The sequence below is a fragment of the Lithobates pipiens genome, unplaced genomic scaffold (genome assembly GCF_037356315.1).
Source record: "Lithobates pipiens isolate NorthernLeopardFrog02 unplaced genomic scaffold, aLitPip1_a1.2 Scaffold_18, whole genome shotgun sequence".
Classification (NCBI taxonomy): Eukaryota; Metazoa; Chordata; class Amphibia; order Anura; family Ranidae; genus Lithobates; species Lithobates pipiens.
The window spans coordinates 553,716,607-553,735,140 of record NW_027507758.1 but is presented as its reverse complement, the minus strand read 5'-3'; the positions used below and the strand labels follow the sequence as shown (position 1 = coordinate 553,735,140).

The window sequence follows — 18,534 nt, the reverse complement described above, 5'->3', positions numbered from 1 at the left end:
CACTGCACTGCTTTAACTGGCAATTGCACGGTCATGCAATGTTGTACCCAAACAAAATTTGCGTCCTTTTCTTGCCACAAATAGAGCTTTCTTTTGATGGTATTTGATTGCCTCTGCGATTTTTATTTTTTACGATATAAATGGAAAAAGACTGAAAATTTTGAAAGAAAAAAAGATATTTTCTACTTTTTGTTATAAGAAAAATCGAATAAACTCAATTTCAGTCATACATTTAGGCCAAAATGTATTCAGCCCCATGTCTTTAGTAAAAAAAAGTCATTAAGCGTATATTTATTGGTTTGTGCAAAAGTTATAGCGTCTACAAACTAGAGTACATTTTCTGGAATTTACACAGCTTTTAATTTATGACTGCCTATCTCATTTCTTGAGGTGCTAAAATGGCAGGGCAGTACAACCCCCCCCATGACCCCATTTTGGAAAGTTGAAACCCCAAGAAAATTGCTGAGGGGCATGTTGAGACCATTGAATATTTTTTTTTTTTTGTCCCAAGTGATTGAATAATGACACAAACAAAAAAGTTTGCAAAAAGTTGTCACTAAATGATATATTGCTCACAATGCCATAGTTATATGTGGAATTTCACCCCAAAATATATTCTGCTGCTTCTCCTGAGTACGGGGATACCACATATGTGGGACTTTTTGGGAGCCTAGCCGCGTACGGGACCCCGAAAACCAATCACCGCCTTCAGGATTTCTAAGGGTGCAAATTTTTGATTTCACTCCTCACTACCTATCACAGTTTCGAAGGCCATAAAATGCCAAAATAGCACAAAACCCCCCCAAATGACCCCATTTTGGAAAGTAGACACCCCAAGCTATTTAATGAGAGGCATGTTGAGTCCATGAAATATTTTATATTTTGCCACAAGTTGCGGGAATATTACAAACTTTTTTTTGTGCACGAAGTTGTCACTAAATGATATATTGCTCACACATGCTATGGGCATAAGTGAAATTACACCCCAAAATAAATTCTGCTGGGGATACCACATGTGGGGGACTTTGTGGGAGCCTAGCCGTGTACCGTAAAACGCTACCAAAAAAAACTGTTAGCGATGGCAGGGATCAGGCCTGACTCTGCAAACGCTGCAGTTATGTGTTTAGTGTTTTGTAAGTGACAGTGATCAATCGATACTGCACTTGGGTGGGCTGGGCGGAGGGGCAAAACGCAGGTGCTAGCAGGTATCTGGGCTGGTCCCGCTAACAATGCTTTTTTTGTCGATTTGTGTGCCTATGTGTACCTACGTGTCAGTGTAGTGATTGGTGCACACTTACTATGTCCTCTCCTCGCAGTCCGGTCAAAAAGACCGCCCCGAGGAGAGTGAAATCGTAAACACAGGGAGGGGAAGCTTCTCATTCGCCAGGAGCGATGGAGAGGGGATGGCCAGAAACCAACGGCCATCCCCTCATCCTGGATCGCTCCTGAAGCGAAACGGACCGCCGCAGCCAGTGGGAGGGGGTCCGATCGGACCCCCCACACGCTGTAAGGCAGGCATGTACGGGTATGTGCTTGTGCCCATACATGCCATTCTTCCGACGTATAATTACATGCGGTGGTCCTAAAGTGGTTAATTATCTGCGTCTTGTAGAACGACTCCTATTGTAAATGAAAATATATTCTCCGCCTACAATGGCTTGCTACAGTTTCTGTGGAATATTTTTTTGACATTTTGGGAACTATGTATATGTGTTATGTAGGTAACAAGGGGTTAAACATGTATGTGGGGGTCTTTTCTTCCCATATTATAAATCTCTGCCATCTTGCTGGGTGGCATTGAGGTCATCAGTCCAGCCTGTAATAAGTAGCATGCAAGGCTTGTTCAAAAAAAAAGGCAGTTAGTAGGTGACAGTTGGAAAAAGAGGGGGGGGGGGGACTTGGCTCGGGGTAAACATATCTAAAAATAGCTGCTTTCTCCTCTTTAAAATAAATCCTCAGACTGGTGTTTACAAGACAAAAGACAGCAATGTCTATGGCCAGCCCTATACATGTGTACATAGGTTTAGTCTACTGAAAATTTTAAAAAGGGATTGAAGACTTTTCTTTTTAGCAAATGTTTTTGAATTAAGTTATTTGTCTGTTTTTTTATTGTAACTGTGTAGCACTTTGAGGTCTTTTGATGGAAAGTGCATTATAAATAACATTTATTATTATTATTATTATTATTATTATTATATGGGGGTGCCACTGTCATCAATGGGAGGAAAAAGAATCCAATGAAAGTATTTTGTATTTATCAATATCCATGAAACTTACCAGCCCTGCGTTTTTTGTCCCACTGTGGTCCATTGGCTTTACAGCCGGCATCAAAACATCCGATAACGGATCTGAAACAGCGACGTACAAATCGCACTGCCCTCCGCATTTTGGTGGGCTTCTTGAATAGGGGATCTGCAAGCTGTATATTGATCTCTCCTTCCATAGCTGGGCTTCCTTTGGTTGGTTTCTCAATATTGTTTTGAGAAACAATCTGTTTACTTGTAATTTGTCTCATTATGAAGAATAATAAGACACGCTTTAAGTCTGAGAAATTGCAATAAAACTGAATCGAATAAATCCAAATCCAATCAAACAGCAAGAGAAAGCTGGACAGAGATGTCTTCACTGTACAGCAAACAACTCACAACTGATGCCAGAAGAGCCCAGAGCAGCCTTATATTAGAGCAGGTGATGACATCATAGAGGTCGTTTTTTTTAACTGACGATTTTTCTTAACGGCTTTTGTTGCCATGGTTACCAAAGCTTCCTATACACAGTGATGGGCTGTGGGGGATGGGCTGTGAGGGAGAGCACAGACACACCAATAGAGGACTATGATTGGGCAGTATTAATGGTAGCAATATGATGGGGCAGTTTTGATAGGGCAGTTTTGATGGTGGCAATAGGAGGAGGCAATTTTGATGGGAAAAAGAGGGGGGGACTTGGCTCAGGGTAAACAGATCTAAAAATAGCTGCTTTCTCCTCTTTAAAATAAATTCTCAGACTGGTGTTTACAAGACAAAAGACAGCAATGTCTATGGCCAGCCCTATACATGTGTACATAGGTTTAGTCTACTGAAAATTTTAAAAAGGGATTGAAGACTTTTCGTTTTAGCAAATGTTTTTGAATTAAGTTATTTGTCTGTTTTTTTATTGTAACTATGTAGCACTTTGAGGTCTTTTGATGGAAAGTGCATTATAAATAACATTTATTATTATTATTATTATTATTATTATTATTATTATATGGGGGTGCCACTGTCATCAATGGGAGGAAAAAGAACCCAATGAAAGTATTTTGTATTTATCAATATCCATGAAACTTACCAGCCCTGCGTTTTTTGTCCCAGCGTGGTCCATTGGCTTTACAGCCGGCATCAAAACATCCGATAACGGATCTGAAACAGCGACGTACAAATCGCACTGCCCTCCGCATTTTGGTGGGCTTCTTGAATAGGGGATCTGCAAGCTGTATATTGATCTCTCCTTCCATAGCTGGGCTTCCTTTGGTTGGTTTCTCAATATTGTTTTGAGAAACAATCTGTTTACTTGTAATTTGTCTCATTATGAAGAATAATAAGACACGCTTTAAGTCTGAGAAATTGCAATAAAACTGAATCGAATAAATCCAAATCCAATCAAACAGCAAGAGAAAGCTGGACAGAGATGTCTTCACTGTACAGCAAACAACTGACTTCTGATGCCAGAGGAGCCCAGAGCAGCCTTATATTAGAGCAGGTGATGACATCATAGAGGTTTTTTTTTCAACTGACGATTTTTCTTAACGGCTTTTGTTGCCATGGTTACCAACGCTTCCTATACACAGTGATGGGCTGTGGGGGAGAGCACAGACACACCAATAGAGGACTATGATGGGGCAGTATTAATGGTAGCAATATGATGGTGCAGTTTTGATGGTGGCAATAGGAGGAGGCAATTTTAATGGGGCAGTTTTTTTTATATGTATAGAGGACTGTGAAACTGGATTAAAGTTATTATTATAAAGCCCTCTATTTTAAGGCATAGTGATAGGTTGAGTGGTCAGAGTTGATATTGATTATGTATATGTCGACACACGAAAGAAAATAAAAAGAAAAAATCCTGTTTTTCTTCAACGGTGACTAAAAAAAGTCGAAGTGAGGGTGTAGTGTATCTTCTAGAATGTCCTTGCCACATTCAATACATGGGAAGAACAAAAAGAGAACTCTGGAAGAGATTAAGAGAGCATGTTGAAAATATTAAAAAGGGTTTTGATAAATATAACCCTCGAGACACTATGCGAAGTTTCATAAAAAAGACCCCTCATCTTTATTAATTTGTGGTATTCAAAAATACAAGCCCCATTGGAGAGGTGATAATAAAATTATTAGGATTAGCCAAGCTGAATCCTGATGGATTCATGAATTATGCACTTTAACAGCTTTTGGACATAACGTTGACTTTGATCTTAATTGTTTTATTTCTAATTATTAATTCAAGATTTTTGGGCATTTTATTAATATTAATGAATTTTTTTTATTTTTCTATATCCACTTATATATATATAGATAGCATTGGGGTTAGATGTACTTCACTGATGAGGGGTTTTGTCCTCTCCCCCCTCCCCCTACTGCTTTTTTTTTTTTTTTTTTTTCGGTATTAATTTCCCAATTGATTGGTCCAGTCAAAACCAACGTTATGGCCAGTTATGAGATAGTTAAAATATAGCTATGGTATAGTTGTACTTTTTATCATAATATTGCTATGTATTTGAATGACTAGATGAACACAGCATTGCCTGTATAAAATGATGTAGTATGGCATTTAACCACAAGATGGCAGTGTCTGTGGAGCGATATATTTAGAATGTTATTTTACACTTATTTATGTGGAGAAAGTTATAACAATTACTTTGTAATTTTAGTAATGTTATTAGTAGATGTGGAAGTAATTTGAATATGCTTTTATTTTCAAGTTGTATCAGGAAGCTAGTAGTATTAAGGTGGTTGTTGTTTTGAGTTGCTATAGCCGCCCGCCCTATTTAAACTTCATCAACACCTGACTCCTTGACCCTTTGAAAAAGTCACGTGTCTGTGACGCAACGTGTCAGGGAGGAGCCAGGTGTCACGATCGTCACTTCCGGTCGCGGCTGAGACCGAAAGTTCCCTTTTTTACAAGCGCAAGATTCCGTTTTTTAATGTGAGTGGATATTTTACATTATTTTATTAAAGTTTACATTTCTACACATGAGAGTCCCCTTTCTTTCCCCCATGATCGTTGGTATTTTGGATTTTATTGTGAGGCTGAACGAATCATCTATAAGGAGCCAAATCAGCAATTTCCCCTACAAGTGTGTTGGACCCTGAGGGGTCTTGTATTGAGGTGAGAGGCTGGGGGAAATGGGGGGGTGCACTGGTGGAGCACTGAAGGTGGACTGTCTCTCTCTTTTTGTGAAGCATGTCTGCATCTGTGACAACACTGCATGACTATTAGATATACTGTCACATTTGGATATCGAGCTACTGAATAGCACTGGAACATTTGTTTGAACACTTGTATTTGCACATGGACTTTTTTATTTTTATGTTTTTCTTCTTCTTTTTTAGCCATTTTTGTATTGTGATTCAGTCACATATTGTTTGCGATATTTGCACATTTCATGTCATTTGGATGTATCACTTTTTATATATGTGATTTTGCACTTTTTAAATATTATACACTACTGTGTTTTGCACGTTTATGGATGCACAGTGTTTTTACATTTGCACATTTATGTACGTATTTATTACAGTTATTGATTTGTGTCACATAATAGGTGGTGTATTTTAAAAGGCAGCGCTACATACCTTTTTTTACATATATATATTTATATTTATTAACCACATGCCCTCTGGAATCTATGATTTACTCCCCTTCATGACCAGATCATGTTTTGCAATACGGCACTGCACTACTTATTTTAACTGACAATTGCGTGGTCATGCAACGCTGTATGCAAATAAAATGTATGTCTTTTTTTGCCACATAAATAGAGCTTTCTTTTGGTGGGATTTGATCAACTCTGCAGTTTTACATTTTTTTGCACTATATACAAAAAGAGACTAAATGAAGGAAAACAGCAGAGCTTCCTCTCATTTCAGAGCTTCCCCTTAAATCTAGAACAAGTGGACTTGCAGGGCACAGTATATTTGCCGTTAATAAATCAACCTCATTGTGTCTACAATAAAATTTCTGCCTGCTCTTATTTTTTTTTAAAGAGAAGTTCCAGCCTGTATAAATAAAAAAAAATGAAAAGTCAGGAACAGGGTTGCCATCCTCCTACAGTATTTTTTACTGACAAAACATGGAAAATTTACTGGCGGAGCACATTTTTTACTGGCATAAGAAATTACAGAACTCCTATTGAAAACTAAAACAGTGCATATTTGAACAGTATAAACATATATGAAAACACTGACAATACCTATACCAAAGTCATTTGTTTGATTTACACTTATAAAGTCAACACAGCATGAAAATATCAGCCCCTGATATATAGGCCTCTTTCACGCGACTGATACGCTCAAGTCCGCCTTTTTTCAGGTGGACCTGAACGGATGCTCCATAGAGGTCTATGGAGCGTCGGATGTCAGCGGTGACATGTCCGCTGACGTCCGACCCGCTCCGATCCGAAAAAGTCTGAGGATCGGATCGGGTGACGATGGACTCTGCGGTCCGTCCTCATCCGATCCCCTATAGGGGAGAGCGGTGCTCGGACAGGTCCGTCCCTGCACGGTGTGCAGAGACAAACCTGTCCTCTGCCTGCTCAGTGGGGATCGACAGAGCGATCCCCGCTGAGCAAGCGGATGTCCACGGGGCAGATCAGCGCGGATCCTTTCCGTGTGAAAGAGCCGTTACTGGTAGTTATAAAAAAATCACAGATTTTTACAAACTGTCAGTAAATTTACTGGCGTTTGACAACCCTAGTCAGGAGCTACAAATAGTGTAGCTCATGAATGTTAACCACTTAAGCCCCAGACCACTTTTTGCGATTCGACACTGCGTCTCTTTAACTGACAATTGTGCGGTCGTGCGACATGGCTCCCAAACAAAATTGACGTCCTTTTTTCCCCACAAATAGAGATTTCTTTTGGTGGTATTTGATCACCTCTGTGGTTTTTATTTTTTGCGCTATAAACAAAAAAAGAGCAACAATTTTGAAAAAAAAGCATTATATTTTACATTTTGTTATAATATAAAAAATATTTTTTTTCCTCAGTTTAGGCCAATATGTATTCTTCTACATATTTTTGATAAAGAAAATCACAATAAGCGTTAACTAATTGGTTTGCGCAAAAGTTATAGCGTTTACAAAATAGGGGACAGTTTTGTGGCATTTTTTTAAATAATTTTTTTTTTGTTTACTAGTAATGGCGGGGATCAGCGATTTTTATCGTGACTGTGACATTACAGCAGACACATTGGACATTTTTGACACCATTGTCATTTATACAGCAATCAGTGCTATACAAATGCACTGATTCCTGTCTAAATGACACTGACAGTGAAGGGGTTAATAGCTAGGTGGCAGTGTAGAGGTTAAGTGTGTCCTGGGGCGAGTTTCTAACTGTGGGGCGGTGTGGCTGTGTGTGACACGTCACTGATCACTCCTCCCGATCACTAGGCAGAACAGGTAGATGCTTGTTTACATTAGCATCTCCCAGTTCTTCCTTCCCGTGAGACTATCGCGGGTATCCCCGCGGTGATCGAGTCCACGGGACTTGTGATCCGACTCACAGAGGTCTCAGCCAGCATGCACGCGATGGCGGCATGCACATGATGGCGTGGCCCCAAATTTAAAGGGACGTACAGGTATGCCCATTTGCCCATCCATGCCATTCTGCCAAAGTACATCAGCATGCGCCAGTTGGGAAGTGGTTAATATAAGGATACTTACCTGTAGTGGTATCCCGTGATGTCGGCACCCCTAGCCGATTTGTCCATCAGCTTTGGGTGCAGGAGCGGCATCCTTATAAGGGAAATAGGAAGTGAAGCCCTGCGGCTTCCCAGCCTGTTTCCTACTGTGCATGTGTGAGTTGCGCTGCCCTTATTGAAAGGTCCCACTCTCTTCTAGGACTTGTGTCTCCCAGAAGACAGCAGGGGGCGTAAAATTCAGTAGATCAACGCAATCAATGTGCAGCGATCTTATCCGGGAAGAGGGAGCGGGTACCTGGTTTTGACAAAAAGTGCCAAATATGGCAGTGGGGGTGGGGGGGGGGGGGGCTGGTGTGAACAAGCAGAGCTTCCACTTTTGGGCTGAGCTCCACTTTAGACTTCAGTTCCAGTTTTAATTTGAGTATCGCTTAGGCTGACTTCACATTTGCGTGTCTGTTGTTTCCTGTGTTCTTTTGTTATTACCTTGGACAGGTATGTTTGTCATGCGTTGACGTGTGCTGAAACTCCCATGAAAAGCTCATGAAAAGCATCAGTGGATTCAAAACTCGGAATGTTTTCAGCCAATGCGTGTCAAGGCACTGCACAGATCTGAATTGGCAGAATCCTGGCTTGTTTACACTCGTGTTGCTCTCTGAAGAGCGATCAGTATTGGATTGATCTTTGGAGGGTGTTTAACAGGTGTTGAGGAGGCATTATGTTGCCTGTTTTACCCCCTAAAAACCCCACCGCCCCATTCAGTTGATTGAGTCTCATCTGTCAGTCGCTGTTGGCCGCCATGAGCGACAGTGCGGATAAATTTGGTTGCGCCGCAGTGGAAAGCATTGTGGCCATATGTACACCCCAATCCATTGCCTTTGCAGGTAGTAACGCTGCTCAGGTGTGTGTGTTTACAGTCCCCTAAATTCAAAGTGTAAATTTGCATTGCAAGCAGGGGGAAATAGTCCCCATCAACTCAAAACAACATGTCCATCTAAAGTCTAGAACACACTACTCATTTTTTCTTTCAGGGCTGAACAAAAAAAAACTGACAGCTCCAGAGGAGCCGATGTACTAACTAAGAGATGTTAGTACAGCTATCTCCCCTACTGTGCTATTGTGTTCTGACAGGGGGGACTGCCATGTCCCTTTAATAGAAGCTGGCCGCCTTCTGTTGGCTGCAGCACACGGGCAGAGCGTCTGGCGGTTTCTAGTGGACCAAGCAATGCTGCCCACCATTCAGCCCATGTGTACGGGCATTAGACTCTTCTGTCTTACAGGGTGATGGTACATTATTATTATAATTATTATTATAATACATATTATTATATATATTTATATATATATGAGATCTTGTACAATATATATAGTACATGATCTCACTGCAGAGTTGTCACGTTATAGGAAGTAGAAAAATATATGATCAATTGACAGGATCAACAGGTAACAGAAATACAATATATTGTCAAAAGTATTGTGACAGCTGCCTTTACACGCACATTAACTTGTTTTTTTTTTTGTTTTGTTTTTTCAAATAGCAATTTTTATTAGTCGTCATTGATTTTCAACAAAGGTAAAAAGCGTAACGTGAACGTACATGAACAAAAGCAAAATGTACACGACGGAAGTCCATTTAAGGTAGGAGCAAAATACAACAACCATAGTCATTGATACTACCGAAAATGTTACCGCACATCAACTTTAATGGCCTCCCAGTCTAAGGCTGGATTCACACCTACGCATTTTTATGTGCTTTTTGCATTTTGCTGATTTGCACTACAGATCATGTTCCATAGGAAACCATGTTATTTGGACTCTAGGGCAAATCTGCAAAATGCAAAAAGCACTAAAACTGTATAGGTGTGAATCCAGCCTTAGTCTGCAGGGTTCAGTATTGGGTTGGCCCACCCTTTGCAGTTATAACAGCTTCAACTCTTCTGGGAAGGCTGTCCACAAGGTTTAGGTGTGTGTCTATGGAAATGTTGGACCATTCTTCCAGAAGTGCGTTTGTGAGGTCAGGCACTGATGTTGGACGAGAAGGCCTGGAGTGCAGTCTCACCTCTAATATATCCCAAAGGTGTTCTATCGGGTTGAGGTCAGGACTCTGTGTAGTCCAGTCAAGTTCCTCCACCCCAAACTCACTCATGCATGTCTTTATGGACCTTGCTTTTTGCACTGGTCCAAATCATTTGGTAGAGGTGGGGGTTATGGTGTGGGGTTGTTTTTCAGGAGTTGGGATTGGCCTCTTAGTTCCAGTGAAGGAATCTCTTAAGGCGTGAGCATACCAAGACATTTTGGACAATTTCTGCTCCCAGCTTTGTGGGAACAGTTTGAGGATGGCCCTTTCCTGTTCCAACTTGTCTGTGCACCAGTGCACAAACTTGACTGGCCTGCACAGAGTCCTGACCTCAACCTGATAGAACACCTTTGGGATGAATTAGAGTGGAGACTGCGAGCCAGGTCTTCTCATCCAACATCAGTGCCTGACCTCACAAATGCTCTTCTGGAAAAATGGTCAAACATTCCCATAGACACACTTCTAAACCTTGTGCACAGCCTTCCCAGAAGACTTGAAGCTGTTATAGCTGCAAAGGGTGGGCAACGCAATACTGAACCCTACGGACTAAGACTGGGATGTCATTAAATGTCATGTGTGTGTAAAGGCAGGCGCCCCAATGCCTTTACACACAGTTTATTCTGGGAACTCAGAAACAAATGCTGTTAATTCTGGAAATAGACGGCATCATGTATAGCATTTTTTATTTCAGTCATAGTTTCATTCATAGCTTTTACAAAGAAAACATTCTGACTGGGTTCTCTCTCCCTAACGAGCATACGTGTCATCACTCCATTAATTCCTATAGATGATCTGTACAGTACTCTTGGTAGCCACCAGTCACCCAGCAGAGTAGGAATCAGGGTGGATATAAATAAATGATTTTATTTTTTTATCTGATTTTTTTTTTTGATTTTTTTTATCAATTTTTTTAATAAAATGCTTTTGGGGTAAAAATCTATCTAAAGATAAATTTCTATTTAGGATGCATTAATAATTTAGTTTATTCAGCATGAAATGGAGCTTAGTTATGTAGCATGAGGCTGTATATTCTGCAATATTTACATTTTTTGATAAACTCATTCAATGAATCCAAGCTCTGCAAGCTGAGATAACAGGCACTGCATTGATGTATTCACAGTAACCAGGCGATAAAACAAAATTCAGGAATATTCCTTTATCCCATTATTTTGCAAATCTATGTACACTACAAACTGTATGATTGAATAGGCTCAGATATCACTGATTTACTAACCTGACAGCTTATTATTCTAAATAAGAAACCTTCATTTTGTTTGCAAATATTAAAGATTCTAACTACCAATAAGTCCTTACGTTTAAAGAGCACCTGTCACTTCAGATCCATCATGGCAGCACTTGTTAGCGGGCATCCACTCACCTGCTGCCACCACGTCCCTCACCTTGTTGTGTCACTGCCACATCACCAGCTGTCCCATTAAAGTGAATGGGACTGTCGGTGAGTCAACAGCGGGTCAGAGGAGGAGCCACTGCGGGACAGAGATGACAGTTGCTGTTTAAACACTTGACATCCGTGCTATGGCCGAATGACGGCCACAGTGAATTCAAATCCACCCTGGTAGGAATCATCCATAGTAATGAATAGGGCCCCTGGGTGCATGCATGGTAGGAAGAGGACCTGGATGAGACACTTTCCTTGCAAAGGCTCTGTAGTGCCAATCAGGACTTACCAATGAGGACCATGGAAGTCGGAAGAATGGAAATTTACTAGGAAGACTGCAATTAATGAGATGGTTCTAAAGTTGTCCTTTAAGCAGGAAGTCTGAGCAACAAATAGTTTTCTGTGTTCTTTCTTTTTTATGTATTCTTTATTAAGGCCCCAATCAAATCTGATTACGTAGATTCATGCAGATTTATCCTATTCAAATTCAATGGGTGTGTCTGAATATGCGCTGCACAAGTATTTATGTGCATTTTTCAAGCATTTCTCTGCCTAACAACTAGGCTCCTTCTCCTCCTCCTGAAGCTTATAATACATATAAAAAATGCTTCAAAAACGTGTATATATGCGTTAAAACATACCAAAAATTCACTGGCAAATCTCTGGCAAAAATACGCTCTGCTCAGGTGTGAATGCAGCCTTGATGTATAATTAAAGACTTTTTTTTTTTTTTTGGATAGTGTGGAGAGCAGGCATGTACCGGCCATCGGGACTACTGGGAGTTTCCCGGTGGGCCGATGGCTCAGTGGGCCACTCTGATGTAAGGGGGCTGGTGATGGGACACTCTGATGTAAGGGGGCTGCTGATGGGACACTCTGATGTAAGGGGGTGCTGATGGGACACTCTGATGTAAGGGGCTGCTGATGGGACACTCTGATGTAAGGGGGCTGCTGATGGGACACTCTGATGTAAGGGGGCTGCTGATGGGACACTCTGATGTATGGAGGTGCTGGTAATGGGAAACTCTGATGTAAGGGGGCTGGTAATGGGACACTCTGATGTAAGGGGGCTGGTAATGGGACACTCTGATGTAAGGGGGTGCTGATGGAACACTCTGATGTAAGGGGGCTGCTGATGGGACACTCTGATGTTAGGGTGTGCTGATGGGACACTCTGATGTAAGGGGGCTGGTAATGGGACACTCTGATGTAAGGGGGTGCTGATGGGACACTCTGATGTAAGGGGGTGCTGATGGGACACTCTGATGTAAGGGGGTGCTGATGGGACTCTCTGATGTAAGGGGGTGCTGATGGGACTCTCTGATGTTAGGGAGTGCTGATGGGACACTCTGATGTAAGGGGGCTGGTGATGGGACACTCTGATGTAAGGGGGCTGCTGATGGGACACTCTGATGTAAGGGGGCTGCTGATGGGACACTCTGATGTATGGAGGTGCTGTTAATGGGACACTCTGATGTAAGGGGGCTGGTAATGGGACACTCTTATGTAAGGGGGCTGGTGATGGGACTCTCTGATGTTAGGGGGTGCTGATGGGACACTCTGATGTAAGGGGGTGCTGATGGGACACTCTGATGTTAGGGAGTGCTGATGGGCCACTCTGATGTAAGGGGGCTGGTGATGGGCCACTCTGATGTAAGGGGGCTGGTGATGGGACACTCTGATGTAAGGGGGCTGCTGATGGGACAATCTGATGTATGGAGGTGCTGGTAATGGGACACTCTGATGTAAGGGGGCTGGTAATGGGACACTCTGATGTAAGGGGGCTGGTAATGGGACACTCTGATGTAAGGGGGTGCTGATGGGACACTCTGATGTAAGGGGGCTGCTGATGGGACACTCTGATGTTAGGGTGTGCTGATGGGACACTCTGATGTAAGGGGGCTGGTAATGGGACACTCTGATGTAAGGGGGCTGGTAATGGGACACTCTGATGTAAGGGGGTGCTGATGGGACACTCTGATGTAAGGGGGTGCTGATGGGACACTCTGGTGTAAGGGGCTGCTGATGGGACACTCTGATGTAAGGGGGGTGCTGATGGGACACTCTGATGTAAGGGGGCTGCTGATGGGACACTCTGATGTATGGAGGTGCTGGTAATGGGACACTCTGATGTAAAGGGGCTGGTAATGGGACACTCTGATGTAAGGGGGCTGGTAATGGGACACTCTGATGTAAGGGGGTGCTGATGGGACACTCTGATGTAAGGGGGCTGCTGATGGGACACTCTGATGTTAGGGTGTGCTGATGGGACACTCTGATGTAAGGGGGCTGGTAATGGGACACTCTGATGTAAGGGGGTGCTGATGGGACACTCTGATGTAAGGGGGTGCTGATGGGACACTCTGATGTAAGGGGGTGCTGATGGGACTCTCTGATGTAAGGGGGTGCTGATGGGACTCTCTGATGTTAGGGAGTGCTGATGGGACACTCTGATGTAAGGGGGCTGGTGATGGGACACTCTGATGTAAGGGGTGCTGATAGGACTCTCTGATGTTAGGGGGTGCTGATGGGACAGTCTGATGTTAGGGTGTGCTGATGGGACACTGATGTAATGGGGCTGGTAATGGGACACTCTGATGTAAGGGGACTGGTAATGGAACACTCTGATGTAAGGGGGTGCTGATGGGACACTCTGATGTAAGTTGGTGCTGATGGGACTCTCTGATGTAAGGGGGTGCTGATGGGACTCTCTGATTTAAGGGGGTGCTGATGGGACTCTCTGATGTAAGGGGGCTGGTGATGGGACACTCTGATGTAAGGGGGTGCTGATGGGACTCTCTGATGTTAGGGAGTGCTGATGGGACACTCTTATGTAAGGGGGCTCCTGATGGGACACTCTGATGTAAGGGGGCTGCTGATGGGACACTCTGATGTAAGGGGGCTGCTGATGGGACACTCTTATGTAAGGGGGCTGGTAATGGGACACTCTGATGTAAGGGGGCTGGTAATGGGACACTCTGATGTAAGGAGGCTGGTAATGGGACACTCTGATGTAAGGGGGTGCTGATGGGACACTCTGATGTAAGGGGGCTGCTGATGAGACACTCTGATGTACGGAGGTGCTGGTAATGGGACACTCTGATGTAAGGGGGCTGGTAATGGGACACTCTGATGTAAGGGGGCTGGTAATGGGACACTCTGATGTAAGGGGGCTGGTAATGGGACACTCTGATGTAAGGGGGCTGGTAATGGGACACTCTGATGTAAGGGGGTGCTGATGGGACACTCTGATGTAAGGGGGCTGCTGATGGGACACTCTGATGTTAGGGTGTGCTGATGGGACACTCTGATGTAAGGGGGCTGGTAATGGGACACTCTGATGTAAGGGGGCTGGTAATGGGACACTCTGATGTAAGGGGGTGCTGATGGGACACTCTGATGTAAGGGGGTGCTGATGGGACACTCTGATGTAAGGGGCTGCTGATGGGACACTCTGATGTAAGGGGGCTGCTGATGGGACACTCTGATGTATGGAGGTGCTGGTAATGGGACACTCTGATGTAAGGGGGCTGGTAATGGGACACTCTGATGTAAGGGGGCTGGTAATGGGACACTCTGATGTAAGGGGGTGCTGATGGGACACTCTGATGTAAGGGGGCTGCTGATGGGACACTCTGATGTTAGGGTGTGCTGATGGGACACTCTGATGTAAGGGGGCTGGTAATGGGACACTCTGATGTAAGGGGGTGCTGATGGGACACTCTGATGTAAGGGGGTGCTGATGGGACACTCTGATGTAAGGGGGTGCTGATGGGACTCTCTGATGTAAGGGGGTGCTGATGGGACTCTCTGATGTTAGGGAGTGCTGATGGGACACTCTGATGTAAGGGGGCTGGTGATGGGACACTCTGATGTAAGGGGTGCTGATAGGACTCTCTGATGTTAGGGGGTGCTGATGGGACAGTCTGATGTTAGGGTGTGCTGATGGGACACTGATGTAATGGGGCTGGTAATGGGACACTCTGATGTAAGGGGACTGGTAATGGAACACTCTGATGTAAGGGGGTGCTGATGGGACACTCTGATGTAAGTTGGTGCTGATGGGACTCTCTGATGTAAGGGGGTGCTGATGGGACTCTCTGATTTAAGGGGGTGCTGATGGGACTCTCTGATGTAAGGGGGCTGGTGATGGGACACTCTGATGTAAGGGGGCTGCTGATGGGACTCTCTGATGTTAGGGAGTGCTGATGGGACACTCTTATGTAAGGGGGCTGCTGATGGGACACTCTGATGTAAGGGGGCTGCTGATGGGACACTCTGATGTAAGGGGGCTGCTGATGGGACACTCTTATGTAAGGGGGCTGGTAATGGGACACTCTGATGTAAGGGGGCTGGTAATGGGACACTCTGATGTAAGGGGGCTGGTAATGGGACACTCTGATGTAAGGGGGTGCTGATGGGACACTCTGATGTAAGGGGGCTGCTGATGAGACACTCTGATGTACGGAGGTGCTGGTAATGGGACACTCTGATGTAAGGGGGCTGGTAATGGGACACTCTGATGTAAGGGGGCTGGTAATGGGACACTCTGATGTAAGGGGGCTGGTGATGGGACACTCTGATGTAAGGGGGTGCTGATGGGACTCTCTGATGTTAGGGGGTACTGATGGGACACTCTGATGTTAGGGAGTGCTGATGGGACTCTGATGTTAGGGAGTGCTGATGGGACACTCTGATGTAAGGGGGCTGGTGATGGGACACTCTGATGTAAGGGGGTGCTGATGGGACTCTCTGATGTTAGGGGGCGCTGATGGGACTCTCTGATGTTAGGGAGTACTGATGGGACACTCTTATCTAAGGGGGCTGGTGATGGGACACTCTGATGTAAGGGGTGATGATGGGACACTCTGTTGTAAGGGGGTGCTGATGGGACACACTGATGTTAGGGGGCGCTGATGGGACACTCTGATGTTAGGGAGTGCTGATGGGACACTCTTATGTAAGGGGGCTGGTGATGGGACACTCTGATGTAAGGGGGTGCTGATGGGACTCTCTGATGTTAGGGTGTGCTGATGGGACACTCTGATGTAAGGGGGCTGGTAATGGGACACTCTGATGTAAGGGGGCTGGTAATGGGACACTCTGATGTAAGGGGGTGCTGATGGGACTCTCTGATGTTAGGGTGTGCTGATGGGACACTCTGATGTAAGGGGGCTGGTAATGGGACACTCTGATGTAAGGGGGCTGGTAATGGGACACTCTGATGTAAGGGGGTGCTGATGGAACACTCTGATGTAAGGGGGCTGCTGATGGGACATTCTGATGTACGGAGGTGCTGGTAATGGGACACTCTGATGTAAGGGGGCTGGTAATGGGACACTCTGATGTAAGGGGGCTGGTGATGGGACACTCTGATGTAAGGGGGTGCTGATGGGACTCTCTGATGTTAGGGGGTGCTGATGGGACACTCTGATGTTAGGGAGTGCTGATGGGACTCTCTGATATTAGGGAGTGCTGATGGGACACTCTGATGTAAGGGGGCTGGTGATGGGACACTTTGATGTAAGGGGGTGCTGATGGGACACTCTGATGTTAGGGGGTGCTGATGGGACACTCTGATGTTAGGGAGTGCTGATGGGACTCTCTGATGTTAGGGAGTGCTGATGGGACACTCTGATGTAAGGGGGCTGGTGATGGGACACTCTGATGTAAGGGGCTGCTGATGGGACACTCTGATGTAAGGGGGTTGCTGATGGGACACTCTGATGTAAGGGGGCTGCTGATGGGACACTCTGATGTATGGAGGTGCTGGTAATGGGACACTCTGATGTAAGGGGGCTGGTAATGGGACACTCTGATGTAAGGGGGCTGGTAATGGGACACTCTGATGTAAGGGGGTGCTGATGGGACACTCTGATGTAAGGGGGCTGCTGATGGGACACTCTGATGTTAGGGTGTGCTGATGGGACACTCTGATGTAAGGGGGCTGGTAATGGGACACTCTGATGTAAGGGGGCTGGTAATGGGACACTCTGATGTAAGGGGGTGCTGATGGGACACTCTGATGTAAGGGGGTGCTGATGGGACACTCTGATGTAAGGGGGTGCTGATGGGACTCTCTGATGTAAGGGGGTGCTGATGGGACTCTCTGATGTTAGGGAGTGCTGATGGGACACTCTGATGTAAGGGGGCTGGTGATGGGACACTCTGATGTAAGGGGTGCTGATGGGACTCTCTGATGTTAGGGGGTGCTGATGGGACACTCTGATGTTAGGGTGTGCTGATGGGACACTGATGTAATGGGGCTGGTAATGGGACACTCTGATGTAAGGGGACTGGTAATGGAACACTCTGATGTAAGGGGGTGCTGATGGGACACTCTGATGTAAGTTGGTGCTGATGGGACTCTCTGATGTAAGGGGGTGCTGATGGGACTCTCTGATTTAAGGGGGTGCTGATGGGACTCTCTGATGTAAGGGGGCTGGTGATGGGACACTCTGATGTAAGGGGGTGCTGATGGGACTCTCTGATGTTAGGGAGTGCTGATGGGACACTCTTATGTAAGGGGGCTGCTGATGGGACACTCTGATGTAAGGGGGCTGCTGATGGGACACTCTGATGTAAGGGGGCTGCTGATGGGACACTCTTATGTAAGGGGGCTGGTAATGGGACACTCTGATGTAAGGGGGCTGGTAATGGGACACTCTGATGTAAGGGGGCTGGTAATGGGACACTCTGATGTAAGGGGGTGCTGATGGGACACTCTGATGTAAGGGGGCTGCTGATGAGACACTCTGATGTATGGAGGTGCTGGTAATGGGACACTCTGATGTAAGGGGGCTGGTAATGGGACACTCTGATGTAAGGGGGCTGGTAATGGGACACTCTGATGTAAGGGGGCTGGTGATGGGACACTCTGATGTAAGGGGGTGCTGATGGGACTCTCTGATGTTAGGGGGTGCTGATGGGACACTCTGATGTTAGGGTGTGCTGATGGGACACTGATGTAATGGGGCTGGTAATGGGACACTCTGATGTAAGGGGACTGGTAATGGAACACTCTGATGTAAGGGGGTGCTGATGGGACACTCTGATGTAAGTTGGTGCTGATGGGACTCTCTGATGTAAGGGGGTGCTGATGGGACTCTCTGATTTAAGGGGGTGCTGATGGGACTCTCTGATGTAAGGGGGCTGGTGATGGGACACTC

General features: G+C 45.1%; 1 protein-coding gene across 9 annotated transcripts in view; it reads left to right on the top strand.

The window, feature by feature from the left end:
* LOC143988956 (uncharacterized) overlaps positions 1 to 18,534 on the top strand; it is a 570,864-nt gene that overhangs the window by 404,903 nt on the left and 147,427 nt on the right. For all 9 annotated transcript variants that reach the window (XR_013276941.1, XR_013276942.1, XR_013276943.1 and 6 more), the window contains one exon: positions 9,429 to 9,528. The gene's annotated coding sequence lies outside the window, so the exon portion shown is untranslated. The remainder of the gene's footprint in view (positions 1 to 9,428; positions 9,529 to 18,534) is intronic.